Below are 18589 nucleotides of genomic sequence, written 5' to 3' on the forward strand. Positions count from 1 at the left end.
AACAACATAAATACAATTTAATAAAGCATACGATAAAACAACATAAATACAATTTAATAAAGCATAGGACAAAACAACATAAATACAATTTAATAAAGCATAGGATAATACAACATAAACACAATTTAATAAAGCATAGGATAAAACAACATAAATACAATTTAATAAAGCATACGATAAAACAACATAAATACAATTTAATAAAGCATAGGCCAAAACAACATAAATTCAATTTAATAAAGCATAGGATAAAACAACATAAATACAATTTAATAAAGCATGGGTTAAAACAACATAAATACAATTTAATAAAGCATAGGATAAAACAAGATAGATGCAATTTAATAAAGCAAAGGATAATACAACATAAATACAATTTAATGAAGCATAGGATAAAACAACATAAATACAATTTAATAAAGCATTGGATAAAACAACATGAATACAATTTAATAAAGCATAGGATAAAACAACATAAATATAATTTAATAAAGCATACGTTAAAACAAAATAAATACAATTTAATAAAGCATAGGATGAAACCACGTAAATACAATTTAATATAACATAGGATAAAACAACATAAATACAATTTAATAAAGCATAGGTTAAAACAACATAAATACAATTTAATAAAGCATAGGATAAAACAACATAAACACGATGTAATAAAGCATAGGTTAAAACAACATAAATACAATTTAATAAAGCATAGGATAAAACAACACAAATACAATTTAATAAAGCATAGGATAAAACAACATAAATACAATTTAATAAAGCATATGATAAAACAACATAAATACAATTTAGTAAATCATCGGTTAAAACAACATAAATACAATTTAATAAAGCATAGGATAAAACAACATAAATAAAATTTAATAAAGCATAGGATAAAACAACATAAATACAATTTAACAAAGCATAAAATAAAACAACATAAATACAATTTAACAAAGCATAGGATAAAACAAAATAAATACAATTTAATAAAGCATAGGATAAAAGAACATAAATACAATTTAATGAAGCATAGGATAAAACAACATAAATACAATTTAATGAAGCATGGGTTAAAACAACATAAATACAATTTAATAAAGCATAGGATAAAACAACATAAATACAATTTAATGAAGCATAGGATAAAACAACATAAATACAATTTAATAAAGCATAGGATAAAACAACAAAAATACAATTTAATAAAGCATAGGTAAAACAACATAAATGCAGTTTAAGAAAGCATACGATAAAACAACATAAATACAATTTAATAAAACATAGGATAAAACAATATAAATACAATTTAATAAAGCATAGGATAATACAACATAAACACAATTTAATAAAGCATAGGATAAAACAACATAAATACAATTTAATAAAGCATACGATAAAACAACATAAATACAATTTAATAAAGCATAGGACAAAACAACATAAATACAATTTAATAAAGCATAGGATAATACAACATAAACACAATTTAATAAAGCATAGGATAAAACAACATAAATACAATTTAATAAAGCATACGATAAAACAACATAAATACAATTTAATAAAGCATAGGACAAAACAACATAAATTCAATTTAATAAAGCATAGGATAAAACAACATAAATACAATTTAATAAAGCATGGGTTAAAACAACATAAATACAATTTAATAAAGCATAGGATAAAACAAGATAGATGCAATTTAATAAAGCAAAGGATAATACAACATAAATACAATTTAATGAAGCATAGGATAAAACAACATAAATACAATTTAATAAAGCATTGGATAAAACAACATGAATACAATTTAATAAAGCATAGGATAAAACAACATAAATACAATTTAATAAAGCATACGTTAAAACAAAATAAATACAATTTAATAAAGCATAGGATGAAACCACGTAAATACAATTTAATATAACATAGGATAAAACAACATAAATACAATTTAATAAAGCATAGGTTAAAACAACATAAATACAATTTAATAAAGCAGAGGATAAAACAACATAAACACGATGTAATAAAGCATAGGTTAAAACAACATAAATACAATTTAATAAAGCATAGGATAAAACAACACAAACACAATTTAATAAAGCATAGGATGAAACCACGTAAATACAATTTAATATAACATAGGATAAAACAACATAAATACAATTTAATAAAGCAGAGGTTAAAACAACATAAATACAATTTAATAAAGCATAGGATAAAACAACATAAACACGATGTAATAAAGCATAGGTTAAAACAACATAAATACAATTTAATAAAGCATAGGATAAAACAACACAAATACAATTTAATAAAGCATAGGATAAAACAACATAAATACAATTTAATAAAGCATATGATGAAACAACATAAATACAATTTAGTAAATCATCGGTTAAAACAACATAAATACAATTTAATAAAGCATAGGATAAAACAACATAAATAAAATTTAATAAAGCATAGGATAAAACAACATAAATACAATTTAACAAAGCATAAAATAAAACAACATAAATACAATTTAATAAAGCATAGGATAAAACAACATAAATACAATTTAATAAAGCATAGGTTAAAACAACATAAATACAATTTAATAAAGTATAGGATAAAACAACATAAATACAATTTAATAAAGCATAAAATAAAACAACATAAATACAATTTAATAAAGCATAGGATAAAACAACATAAATACAGTTTAATAAAGCATAGGATAAAACAACATAAATACAATTTAATAAAGCATAGGATAAAACAACATAAATACAATTTAATAAAGCATAGGTTAAAACAACATAAATACAATTTAATGAAACATAGGATAAAACAACATAAATACAATTTAATAAAGCATTGGATAAAACAACATGAATGCAATTTAATAAAGCATAGGATAAAACAACATAAATACAATTTAATAAAGCATAGGTTAAAACAACATAAATACAATTTAATAAAGCATAGGATAAAACAACATAAAAACAATTTAATAAAGCATAGGTTAAAACAAAATAAATACAATTTAATAAAGCATAGGATGAAACCACGTAAATACAATTTAATATAACATAGGATAAAACAACATAAATAGAATTTAAAAAAGCATAGATTAAAACAACATAAATACAATTTAATAAAGCATAGAATAAAACAACATAAACAGGATGTAATAAAGCATAGGTTAAAACAACATAAATACAATTTAATAAAGCATAGGATAAAACAACATAAATACAATTTAATAAAGCATAGGATAAAACAACATAAATAAAATTTAATAAAGCATAGATTAAAACAACATAAATACAATTTAATAAAGCATAGAATAAAACAATATAAATACAATTTAATAAAGCATAGGATAAAACAACATAAATACAATTTAATGAAGCATAAAATAAAACAACATAAATACAATTTAATAAAGCATAGGATAAAACAACATAAATACAATTTAATAAAGCATAGGATAAAACAACATAAATACAATTTAATAAAGCATAGGATAAAACAACATAAATACAATTTAATAAAGCATAGGATAAAACAACATAAATACAATTTAATAAATCATAGGTTAAAACAACATAAATATAATTTAATAAAGCATAGGATAAAACAACATAAATAAAATTTAAAAAAGCATAGATTAAAACAACATAAATACAATTTAATAAAGCATAGAATAAAACAATATAAATACAATTTAATAAAGCATAGGATAAAACAACATAAATACAATTTAATAAAGCATAGGATAAAACAACATAAATACAATTTAATATAGCATAGGATAAAACAACATAAATACAATTTAATAAAGCATAGGATAAAACAACATAAATACAATTTAATAAAGCATAGGTTAAAACAGCATAAATACAATTTAATAAAGCATAGGTTAAAACAACATAAATACAATTTAATGAAACATAGGATAAAACAACATAAATACAATTTAATAAAGCATTGGATAAAACAACATGAATACAATTTAATAAAGCATAGGATAAAACAACATAAATACAATTTAATAAAGCATAGGTTAAAACAACATAAATACAATTTAATAAAGCATAGGATGAAACCACGTAAATACAATTTAATAAAGCATAGGATAAAACAACATAAATACAATTTAATAAAGCATAGGATAAAACAACATAAATACAATTTAATAAAGCATACGTTAAAACAAAATAAATACAATTTAATAAAGCATAGGATGAAACCACGTAAATACAATTTAATATAACATAGGATAAAACAACATAAATACAATTTAATAAAGCATAGGTTAAAACAACATAAATACAATTTAATAAAGCATAGGATAAAACAACATAAACACGATGTAATAAAGCATAGGTTAAAAACACATAAATACAATTTAATAAAGCATAGGATAAAACAACACAAATACAATTTAATAAAGCATAGGATAAAACAACATAAATACAATTTAATAAAGCATAGGATAAAACAACATAAATACAATTTAATAAAGCATAGGTTAAAACAACATAAATATAATTTAATAAAGCATAGGATAAAACAACACAAATACAATTTAATAAAGCATTGGATAAAACAACATGAATGCAATTTAATAAGCATAGGATAAAACAACATAAATACAATTTAATAAAGCATAGTTTAAAACAACATAAATACAATTTAATAAAGCATAGGATAAAACAACATAAAAATAATTTAATAAAGCATAGGTTAAAACAAAATAAATACAATTTAATAAAGCATAGGATGAAACCACGTAAATACAATTTAATATAACATAGGATAAAACAACATAAATAGAATTTAATAAAGCATAGGTTAAAACAACATAAATACAATTTAATAAAGCATAGGATAAAACAACATAAACAGGATGTAATAAAGCATAGGTTAAAACAACATAAATACAATTTAATAAAGCATAGGATAAAACAACATAAATACAATTTAATAAAGCATAGGATAAAACAACATAAATAAAATTTAATAAAGCATAGATTAAAACAACATAAATACAATTTAATAAAGCATAGAATAAAACAATATAAATACAATTTAATAAAGCATAGGATAAAACAACATAAATACAATTTAATAAAGCATAAAATAAAACAACATAAATACAATTTAATAAAGCATAGGATAAAACAACATAAATACAATTTAATAAAGCATAGGATAAAACAACATAAATACAATTTAATAAAGCATAGGATAAAACAACAAAAATACAATTTAATAAAGCATAGGTAAAACAACATAAATGCAGTTTAAGAAAGCATACGATAAAACAACATAAATACAATTTAATAAAACATAGGATAAAACAACATAAATACAATTTAATAAAGCATAGGATAATACAACATAAACACAATTTAATAAAGCATAGGATAAAACAACATAAATACAATTTAATAAAGCATACGATAAAACAACATAAATACAATTTAATAAAGCATAGGACAAAACAACATAAATACAATTTAATAAAGCATAGGATAATACAACATAAACACAATTTAATAAAGCATAGGATAATACAACATAAACACAATTTAATAAAGCATAGGATAAAACAACATAAATACAATTTAATAAAGCATACGATAAAACAACATAAATACAATTTAATAAAGCATAGGACAAAACAACATAAATTCAATTTAATAAAGCATAGGATAAAACAACATAAATACAATTTAATAAAGCATGGGTTAAAACAACATAAATACAATTTAATAAAGCATAGGATAAAACAAGATAGATGCAATTTAATAAAGCAAAGGATAATACAACATAAATACAATTTAATAAAGCAAAGGATAAAACCACATAAAAACAATTTAATAAAGCATAGGATAAAACAACATAAATACAATTTAATGAAGCATAGGATAAAACAACATAAATACAATTTAATAAAGCATTGGATAAAACAACATGAATACAATTTAATAAAGCATAGGATAAAACAACATAAATACAATTTAATAAAGCATACGTTAAAACAAAATAAATACAATTTAATAAAGCATAGGATGAAACCACGTAAATACAATTTAATATAACATAGGATAAAACAACATAAATACAATTTAATAAAGCATAGGTTAAAACAACATAAATACAATTTAATAAAGCAGAGGATAAAACAACATAAACACGATGTAATAAAGCATAGGTTAAAACAACATAAATACAATTTAATAAAGCATAGGATAAAACAACACAAACACAATTTAATAAAGCATAGGATGAAACCACGTAAATACAATTTAATATAACATAGGATAAAACAACATAAATACAATTTAATAAAGCATAGGTTAAAACAACATAAATACAATTTAATAAAGCATAGGATAAAACAACATAAACACGATGTAATAAAGCATAGGTTAAAACAACATAAATACAATTTAATAAAGCATAGGATAAAACAACACAAATACAATTTAATAAAGCATAGGATAAAACAACATAAATACAATTTAATAAAGCATATGATAAAACAACATAAATACAATTTAGTAAATCATCGGTTAAAACAACATAAATGCAATTTAATGAAACATAGGATAAAACAACATAAATACAATTTAATAAAGCATTGGATTAAACAACATGAATACAATTTAATAAAGCATAGGATAAAACAACATAAATACAATTTAATAAAGCATAGGTTAAAACAACATAAATACAATTTAATAAAGCATAGGATAAAACAACATAAAAACAATTTAATAAAGCATAGGTTAAAACAAATAAATACAATTTAATAAAGCATAGGATGAAACCACGTAAATACAATTTAATATAACATAGGATAAAACAACATAAATAGAATTTAATAAAGCATAGGTTAAAACAACATAAATACAATTTAATAAAGCATAGGATAAAACAACACAAATACAATTTAATAAAGCATAGGATAAAACAACATAAATACAATTTAATAAAGCATAGGATAAAACAACATAAATACAATTTAGTAAATCATCGGTTAAAACAACATAAATACAATTTAATAAAGCATAGGATAAAACAACATAAATAAAATTTAATAAAGCATAGGATAAAACAACATAAATACAATTTAATAAAGCATAAAATAAAACAACATAAATACAATTTAATAAAGCATAGGATAAAACAACATAAATACAGTTTAATAAAGCATAGGATAAAACAACATAAATACAATTTAATAAAGCAAGGGTTAAAACAGCATAAATACAATTTAATAAAGCATAGGATAAAACAACATAAATACAATTTAATGAAACATAGGATAAAACAGCATAAATACAATTTAATAAAGCATGGGTTAAAACAGCATAAATACAATTTAATAAAGCATAGGTTAAAACAACATAAATACAATTTAATGAAACATAGGATAAAACAACATAAATACAATTTAATAAAGCATTGGATAAAACAACATGAATACAATTTAATAAAGCATAGGATAAAACAACATAAATACAATTTAATAAAGCATAGGTTAAAACAACATAAATACAATTTAATAAAGCATAGGATAAAACAACATAAAAACAATTTAATAAAGCATAGGTTAAAACAAAATCAACACAATTTAATAAAGCATAGGATGAAACCACGTAAATACAATTTAATATAACATAGGATAAAACAACATAAATAGAATTTAATAAAGCATAGGTTAAAACAACATAAATACAATTTAATAAAGCATAGGATAAAACAACATAAACAGGATGTAATAAAGCATAGGTTAAAACAACATAAATACAATTTAATAAAGCATAGGATAAAACAACATAAATACAATTTAATAAAGCATAGGATAAAACAACATAAATAAAATTTAATAAAGCATAGATTAAAACAACATAAATACAATTTAATAAAGCATAGAATAAAACAATATAAATACAATTTAATAAAGCATAGGATAAAACAACATAAATACAATTTAATAAAGCATAAAATAAAACAACATAAATACAATTTAATAAAGCATAGGATAAAACAACATAAATACAATTTAATAAAGCATAGGATAAAACAACATAAATACAATTTAATAAAGCATAGGATAAAACAACATAAATACAATTTAATAAATCATAGGTTAAAACAACATAAATATAATTTAATAAAGCATAGGATAAAACTACATAAATAAAATTTAAAAAAGCATAGATTAAAACAACATAAATACAATTTAATAAAGCATAGGATAAAACAACATAAATAACATTTAAAAAAGCATAGATTAAAACAACATAAATACAATTTAATAAAGCATAGAATAAAACAACATAAACAGGATGTAATAAAGCATAGGTTAAAACAACATAAATACAATTTAATAAAGCATAGGATAAAACAACATAAATACAATTTAATAAAGCATAGGATAAAACAACATAAATAAAATTTAATAAAGCATAGATTAAAACAACATAAATACAATTTAATAAAGCATAGAATAAAACAATATAAATACAATTTAATAAAGCATATGATAAAACAACATAAATACAATTTAATAAAGCATAAAATAAAACAACATAAATACAATTTAATAAAGCATAGGATAAAACAACATAAATACAATTTAATATAGCATAGGATAAAACAACATAAATACAATTTAATAAAGCATAGGATAAAACAACATAAATACAATTTAATAAAGCATAGGATAAAACAACATAAATAAAATTTAATAAAGCATAGATTAAAACAACATAAATACAATTTAATAAAGCATAGAATAAAACAATATAAATACAATTTAATAAAGCATAGGATAAAACAACATAAATACAATTTAATAAAGCATAAAATAAAACAACATAAATACAATTTAATAAAGCATAGGATAAAACAACATAAATACAATTTAATAAAGCATAGGATAAAACAACATAAATACAATTTAATAAATCATAGGATAAAACAACATAAATACAATTTAATAAAGCATACGTTAAAACAAAATAAATACAATTTAATAAAGCATAGGATGAAACCACGTAAATACAATTTAATATAACATAGGATAAAACAACATAAATACAATTTAATAAAGCATAGGTTAAAAGAACATAAATACAATTTAATAAAGCATAGGATAAAACAACATAAACACGATGTAATAAAGCATAGGTTAAAACAACATAAATACAATTTAATAAAGCATAGGATAAAACAACACAAATACAATTTAATAAAGCATAGGATAAAACAAAATAAATACAATTTAATAAAGCATAGGATAAAACAACATAAATACAATTTTATAAATCATAGGTTAAAACAACATAAATACAATTTAATAAAGCATAGGATAAAACAACATAAATAAAATTTAATAAGGCATAGGATAAAACAACATAAATACAATTTAATAAAGCATAAAATAAAACAACATAAATACAATTTAATAAAGCATAGGATAAAACAACATAAATACAGTTTAATAAAGCATAGGATAAAACAACATAAATACAATTTAATAAAGCATGGGTTAAAACAACATAAATACAATTTAATAAAGCATGGGTTAAAACAGCATAAATACAATTTAATAAAGCATAGTTTAAAACAACATAAATACAATTTAATGAAACATAGGATAAAACAACATAAATACAATTTAATAAAGCATTGGATAAAACAACATGAATACAATTTAATAAAGCATAGGATAAAACAACATAAATACAATTTAATAAAGCATAGGTTAAAACAACATAAATACAATTTAATAAAGCATAGGATAAAACAACATAAAAACAATTTAATAAAGCATAGGTTAAAACAAATAAATACAATTTAATAAAGCATAGGATGAAACCATGTAAATACAATTTAATATAACATAGGATAAAACAACATAAATAGAATTTAATAAAGCATAGGTTAAAACAACATAAATACAATTTAATAAAGCATAGGATAAAACAACATAAACAGGATGTAATAAAGCATAGGTTAAAACAACATAAATACAATTTAATAAAGCATAGGATAAAACAACATAAATACAATTTAATAAAGCATAGGATAAAACAACATAAATACAATTTAATAAATCATAGGTTAAAACAACATAAATACAATTTAATAAAGCATAGGATAAAACACCATAAATAAAATTTAATAAAGCATAGATTAACCCCTTAAGCCCCGGAGCATTTTTCGTTTTTGCATTTTCGTTTTTGCTCCCCTTGTTCCCAGAGCCATAGCGTTTTTATTTTTTGGTCAATATGGCCATGTGAGGGCTTATTTTTTGCGGGACGAGTTGTACTTTTCAACGCCATTACTAGTTTTATCATATCCTGTACGGGAAAACAGGAAAAAAATTCCAAGTGCGGTAAAATTGCAAAAAAAGTGCAATACCCCAGTTGTTTTTTATTTATTTTTTTTACCATGTTCACTGAATGCTAAAACTGACCTGCCCTTCTTATTCTACAGGTCATTACGAGTTCATAGACACCAAACATGTATAGGTTCTTTTATATTTAAGTGCTGAAAAAAAATTCCCAAATTTGGTAAAAAAAAAAAAAAAAATAGCGCCATTTTCTAAAACCCGTAGCGTCTCCATTTTTCGTGATCTGGGGCTGGTTGATGGCTTATTTTTTGCGTGCCAGGCTGTCGTTTTTATTGATAACATTTGGGGTAGATCCGATGTTTTGATCGCCCGTTATTGCATTTTATTGCAATTTTGCGGCGACCAAAAAACGTAATTCTGGCGTTTAGAATTTTTTTCTCGCTACCCCGTTTACCGATCGGAATAATTCTTTTTTTATTTTGATAGATCGGGCGATTCTGAACGCGGCGATACCAAATATGTGTATGTGGGGTTTTTTTTTATATATTTTATTTTGAATGGGGCGAAAGGGGGGTGATTTAAACTTTTATATTTTTTTATTTTTTTTTATATTTTTAAAAACTTTTTTTTTTACTTTTTGCTTGCTTCAATAGTCTCCATAGGAGACTAGAAGCAGCAACTGTCCGATCGCTTCTGCTACATACAAGGGATCAGCAGATCCCCTGTATGCAGCAGAAATGGTCCTGTGCTATGAGCGCCGACCACTAGGTGGCGCTCATAGCGACAAGATCATGACAACCACAGGCGTCTGCTGCAGACCCTGGGTTGTCATGCACGCCTATCGGCGACCCGCGATCACGTGACGGGGTCGCCGGTGGGCGGGGCTTATGACGCGCTACCCGGAAGCGCGCGTTAAATGCTGCTGTCGGAGATTGACAGCAGCATTTAACTGGTTAACAGCCGCGGGTGGATCGCGATTCCACCCGCGGCTGTTGCGGGCACATGTCAGCTGTAAGAATCAGCTGACATGTGCTCGGTTCAGTGAGGGCTCAGCGCTGGAGCCCTCACTGAACCGGATGTACGCAGATATGCGTACTAATACGTCCCCGGTAGTTAAGGGGTTAAAACAAAATAAATACAATTTAATAAAGCATAGAATAAAACAATATAAATACAATTTAATAAAGCATAGGATAAAACAACATAAATACAATTTAATAAAGCATAAAATAAAACAACATAAATACAATTTAATAAAGCATAGGATAAAACAACATAAATACAATTTAATAAAGCATTGGATAAAACAACATAAATACAATTTAATACAGCATAGGATAAAACAACATAAATACAATTTAATAAAGCATAGGATAAAACAACATAAATACAATTTAATAAAGCATGGGTTAAAACAGCATAAATACAATTTAATAAAGCATTGGTTAAAACAACATAAATACAATTTAATGAAACGTAGGATAAAACAACATAAATACAATTTAATAAAGCATTGGATAAAACAACATGAATACAATTTAATAAAGCATAGGATAAAACAACATAAATACAATTTAATAAAGCATAGGTTAAAACAACATAAATACAATTTAATAAAGCATAGGATAAAACAACATAAACACGATGTAATAAAGCATAGGTTAAAACAACATAAATACAATTTAATAAAGCATAGGTTAAAAAAACATAAATACAATTTAATAAAGCATAGGATGAAACCACGTAAATACAATTTAATAAAGCATAGGAAAAAACAACATAAATACAATTTAATAAAGCATAGATTAAAACAACATAAATACAATTTAATAAAGCATAGGATAAAACAACATAAATACAATTTAATAAAGCATAGGATAAAACAAAATAAATACAATTTAATAAAGCATAGGATAAAACAACATAAATACAATTTTATAAATCATAGGTTAAAACAACATAAATGCAATTTAATAAAGCATAGGATAAAACAACATAAATAAAATGTAATAAGGCATAGGATAAAACAACATAAATACAATTTAATAAAGCATAAAATAAAACAACATAAATACAATTTAATAAAGCATAGGATAAAACAACATAAATACAGTTTAATAAAGCATAGGATAAAACAACATAAATACAATTTAATAAAGCATGGGTTAAAACAACATAAATCCAATTTAATAAAGCATGGGTTAAAACAGCATAAATACAATTTAATAAAGCATAGGTTAAAACAACATAAATACAATTTAATGAAACATAGGATAAAACAACATAAATACAATTTAATAAAGCATTGGATAAAACAACATGAATACAATTTAATAAAGCATAGGATAAAACAACATAAATACAATTTAATAAAGCATAGGTTAAAACAACATAAATACAATTTAATAAAGCATAGGATAAAACAACATAAAAACAATTTAATAAAGCATAGGTTAAAACAAATAAATACAATTTAATAAAGCATAGGATGAAACCACATAAATACAATTTAATATAACATAGGATAAAACAACATAAATAGAATTTAATAAAGCATAGGTTAAAACAACATAAATACAATTTAATAAAGCATAGGATAAAACAACATAAACAGGATGTAATAAAGCATAGGTTAAAACAACATAAATACAATTTAATAAAGCATAGGATAAAACAACATAAATACAATTTAATAAAGCATAGGATAAAACAACATAAATACAATTTAATAAATCATAGGTTAAAACAACATAAATACAATTTAATAAAGCATAGGATAAAACAACATAAATAAAATTTAATAAAGCATAGATTAAAACAAAATAAATACAATTTAATAAATCATAGAATAAAACAATATAAATACAATTTAATAAAGCATAGGATAAAACAACATAAATACAATTTAATAAAGCATAAAATAAAACAACATAAATACAATTTAATAAAGCATAGGATAAAACAACATAAATACAATTTAATAAAGCATAGGATAAAATAACATAAATACAATTTAATAAAGCATAAGATAAAACAACATAAATACAATTTAATAAAGCATGGGTTAAAACAGCATAAATACAATTTAATAAAGCATTGGTTAAAACAACATAAATACAATTTAATGAAACGTAGGATAAAACAACATAAATACAATTTAATAAAGCATTGGATAAAACAACATGAATACAATTTAATAAAGCATAGGATAAAACAACATAAATACAATTTAATAAAGCATAGGTTAAAACAACATAAATACAATTTAATAAAGCATAGGATAAAACAACATAAACACGATGTAATAAAGCATAGGTTAAAACAACATAAATACAATTTAATAAAGCATAGGTTAAAACAACATAAATACAATTTAATAAAGCATAGGATGAAACCTCGTAAATACAATTTAATAAAGCATAGGAAAAAACAACATAAATACAATTTAATAAAGCATAGATTAAAACAACATAAATACAATTTAATAAAGCATAGGATAAAACAACATAAATACAATTTAATAAAGCATACGTTAAAACAAAATAAATACAATTTAATAAAGCATACGTTAAAACAAAATAAATACAATTTAATAAAGCATAGGATGAAACCACGTAAATACAATTTAATATAACATAGGATAAAACAACATAAATACAATTTAATAAAGCATAGGTTAAAACAACATAAATACAATTTAATAAAGCATAGGATAAAACAACATAAACACGATGTAATAAAGCATAGGTTAAAACAACATAAATACAATTTAATAAAGCATAGGATAAAACAACATAAATAAAATTTAAAAAACCATAGATTAAAACAACATAAATACAATTTAATAAAGCATAGAATAAAACAATATAAATACAATTTAATAAAGCATAGGATTAAACAACATAAATACAATTTAATAAAGCATAGGTTAAAAAAACATAAATACAATTTAATAAAGCATAGGATAAAACAACATAAATAAAATTTAAAAAACCATAGATTAAAACAACATAAATACAATTTAATAAAGCATAGAATAAAACAATATAAATACAATTTAATAAAGCATAGGATTAAACAACATAAATACAATTTAATAAAGCATAGGATAAAACAACATAAATACAATTTAATAAAGCATAGGATAAAACAACATAAATACAATATAATAAAGCATACGTTAAAACAAAATAAATACAATTTAATAAAGCATAGGATGAAACCACGTAAATACAATTTAATATAACATAGGATAAAACAACATAAATACAATTTAATAAAGCATAGGTTAAAACAACATAAATACAATTTAATAAAGCATAGGATAAAACAACATAAACACGATGTAATAAAGCATAGGTTAAAACAACATAAATACAATTTAATAAAGCATAGGATAAAACAACACAAATACAATTTAATAAAGCATAGGATAAAACAACATAAATACAATTTAATAAAGCATAGGATAAAACAACATAAATACAATTTTATAAATCATAGGTTAAAACAACATAAATACAATTTAATAAAGCATAGGATAAAACAACATAAATAAAATTTAATAAAGCATAGGATAAAACAACATAAATACAATTTAATAAAGCATAAAATAAAACAACATAAATACAATTTAATAAAGCATGGGTTAAAACAGCATAAATACAATTTAATAAAGCATAGGTTAAAACAACATAAATACAATTTAATAAAGCATAGGATAAAACAACATAAAAACTATTTAATAAAGCATAGGTTAAAACAAATAAATACAATTTAATAAAGCATAGGATGAAACCACGTAAATACAATTTAATATAACATAGGATAAAACAACATAAATAGAATTTAATAAAGCATAGGTTAAAACAACATAAATACAATTTAATAAAGCATAGGATAAAACAACATAAACAGGATGTAATAAAGCATAGGTTAAAACAACATAAATACAATTTAATAAAGCATAGGATAAAACAACATAAATACAATTTAATAAAGCATAGGATAAAACAACATAAATACAATTTAATAAATCATAGGTTAAAACAACATAAATACAATTTAATAAAGCATAGGATAAAACAACATAAATAAAATTTAATAAAGCATAGATTAAAACAACATAAATACAGTTTAATAAAGCATAGAATAAAACAATATAAATACAATTTAATAAAGCATAGGATAAAACAACATAAATACAATTTAATAAAGCATAGGATAAAACAACATGAATACAATTTAATAAAGCATAGGATAAAACAACATAAATACAATTTAATAAAGCATAAAATAAAACAACATAAATACAATTTAATAAAGCATAGGATAAAACAACATAAATACAATTTAATAAAGCATAGGATAAAACAACATAAATACAATTTAATAAAGCATGGGTTAAAACAGCATAAATACAATTTAATGAAGCATTGGTTAAAACAACATAAATACAATTTAATGAAACGCAGGATAAAACAACATAAATACAATTTAATAAAGCATAGGTTAAAACAACATAAATACAATTTAATAAAGCATAGGATAAAACAGCATAAAAACAATTTAATAAAGCATAGGTTAAAACAAAATAATTACAATTTAATACAGCATAGGATGAAACCACGTAAATACAATTTAATATAACATAGGATAAAACAACATAAATAGAATTTAATAAAGCATAGGTTAAAACAACATAAATACAATTTAATAAAGCATAGGATAAAACAACATAAACAGGATGTAATAAAGCATAGGTTAAAACAACATAAATACAATTTAATAAAGTATAGGATAAAACAACATAAATACAATTTAATAAAGTATAGGATAAAACAACATAAATACAATTTAATATAGCATAGGATAAAACAACATAAATACAATTTAATAAAGCATAGGATAAAACAACATAAATACAATTTAATAAAGCATAGAATAAAACAATATAAATACAATTTAATAAAGCATAGGATAAAACAACATAAATACAATTTAATAAAGCATAGGATAAAACAACATAAATACAATTTAATAAAGCATAGGATAAAACAACATAAATACAATTTAATAAAGCATAAAATAAAACAACATAAATACAATTTAATAAAGCATAGGATAAAACAACATAAATACAATTTAATAAAGCATAGGATAAAACAACATAAATACAATTTAATAAAGCATGGGTTAAAACAGCATAAATACAATTTAATAAAGCATTGGTTAAAACAACATAAATACAATTTAATGAAACGCAGGATAAAACAACATAAATACAATTTAATAAAGCATTGGATAAAACAACATGAATACAATTTAATAAAGCATAGGATAAAACAACAAAAATACAATTTAATAAAGCATAGGTTAAAACAACATAAATACAATTTAATAAAGCATAGGATAAAACAGCATAAAAACAATTTAATAAAGCATAGGTTAAAACAAAATAATTACAATTTAATACAGCATAGGATGAAACCACGTAAATACAATTTAATATAACATAGGATAAAACAACATAAACAGGATGTAATAAAGCATAGGTTAAAACAGCATAAATACAATTTAATAAAGTATAGGATAAAACAACATAAATACAATTGAATAAAGTATAGGATAAAACAACATAAATACAATTTAATATAGCATAGGATAAAACAACATAAATACAATTTAATAAAGCATAGGATAAAACAACATAAATACAATTTAATAAAGCATGGGTTAAAACAGCATAAATACAATTTAATAAAGCATAGGTTAAAACAACATAAATACAATATAATGAAACATAGGATAAAACAACATAAATACAATTTAATAAAGCATTGGATAAAACAACATGAATACAATTTAATAAAGCATAGGATAAAACAACATAAATACAATTTAATAAAGCATAGGTTAAAACAACATAAATACAATTTAATAAAGCATAGGATGAATCCACGTAAATACAATTTAATAAAGCATAGGATAAAACAACATAAATACAATTTAATAAAGCATAGGTTAAAACAACATAAATACAATTTAATAAAGCATAGGATAAAACAACATAAAAACAATTTAATAAAGCATAGGTTAAAACAAAATAAATACAATTTAATAAAGCATAGGATGAAACCACGTAAATACAATTTAATATAACATAGGATAAAACAACATAAATATAATTTAATAAAGCATAGGTTAAAACAACATAAATACAATTTAATAAAGCATAGGATAAAACAACATAAACAGGATGTAATAAAGCATAGGTTAAAACAACATAAATACAATTTAATAAAGCATAGGATAAAACAACATAAATACAATTTAATAAAGCATAGGATAAAACAACATAAATACAATTTAATAAAGCATAGAATAAAACAACATAAATACAATTTAATAAAGCATAGGATAAAACAATATAAATACAATTTAATAAAGCATAGGTTAAAACAACATCAATGCAATTTAATAAAGCATAGGACAAAACAAAATAAATACAATTTAATAAAGCATGGGTTAAAACAACATACATACAATTTAATAAAGCATAGGTTAAAACAACATAAATACAATTTAATAAAGCATAGGATAAAACAACATAAATACAATTTAATAAAACATAGGTTAAAACAACATAAATACAATTTAATAAAGCATAGGATAAAACAACATAAATACAATTTAATAAAGCATAGGTTAAAACAACATAAATACAATTTAATAAAGCATAGGATAAAACAACATAAATACAATTTAATAAAGCATAGGATAAAACAACATAAATACAATTTAATAAAACATAGGTTAAAACAACATAAATACAATTTAATAAAGCATAGGATAAAACAACATAAATACAATTTAATAAAGCATAGGATAAAACAACATAAATACAATTTAATGAAGCATAGGTTAAAACAAAATAAATACAATTTAATAAAGCATAGGATAAAACAACATAAACAGGATGTAATAAAGCATAGGTTAAAACAACATAAATACAATTTAATAAAGCATAGGATAAAACAACATAAATACAATTTAATAAATCATAGGTTAAAACAACATAAATAAAATTTAATAAAGCATAGAATAAAACAACATAAATACAATTTAAAAAAGCATAGATTAAAACCACATAAAAACAATTTAATAAAGCATAGAATAAAACAATATAAATACAATTTAATAAAGCATAGGATA

The sequence above is a fragment of the Phyllobates terribilis genome, unplaced genomic scaffold (assembly GCF_046119375.1).
Source record: "Phyllobates terribilis strain yellow unplaced genomic scaffold, ASM4611937v1 Scaffold_1__5_contigs__length_1240528914, whole genome shotgun sequence".
Taxonomy (NCBI): Eukaryota; Metazoa; Chordata; class Amphibia; order Anura; family Dendrobatidae; genus Phyllobates; species Phyllobates terribilis.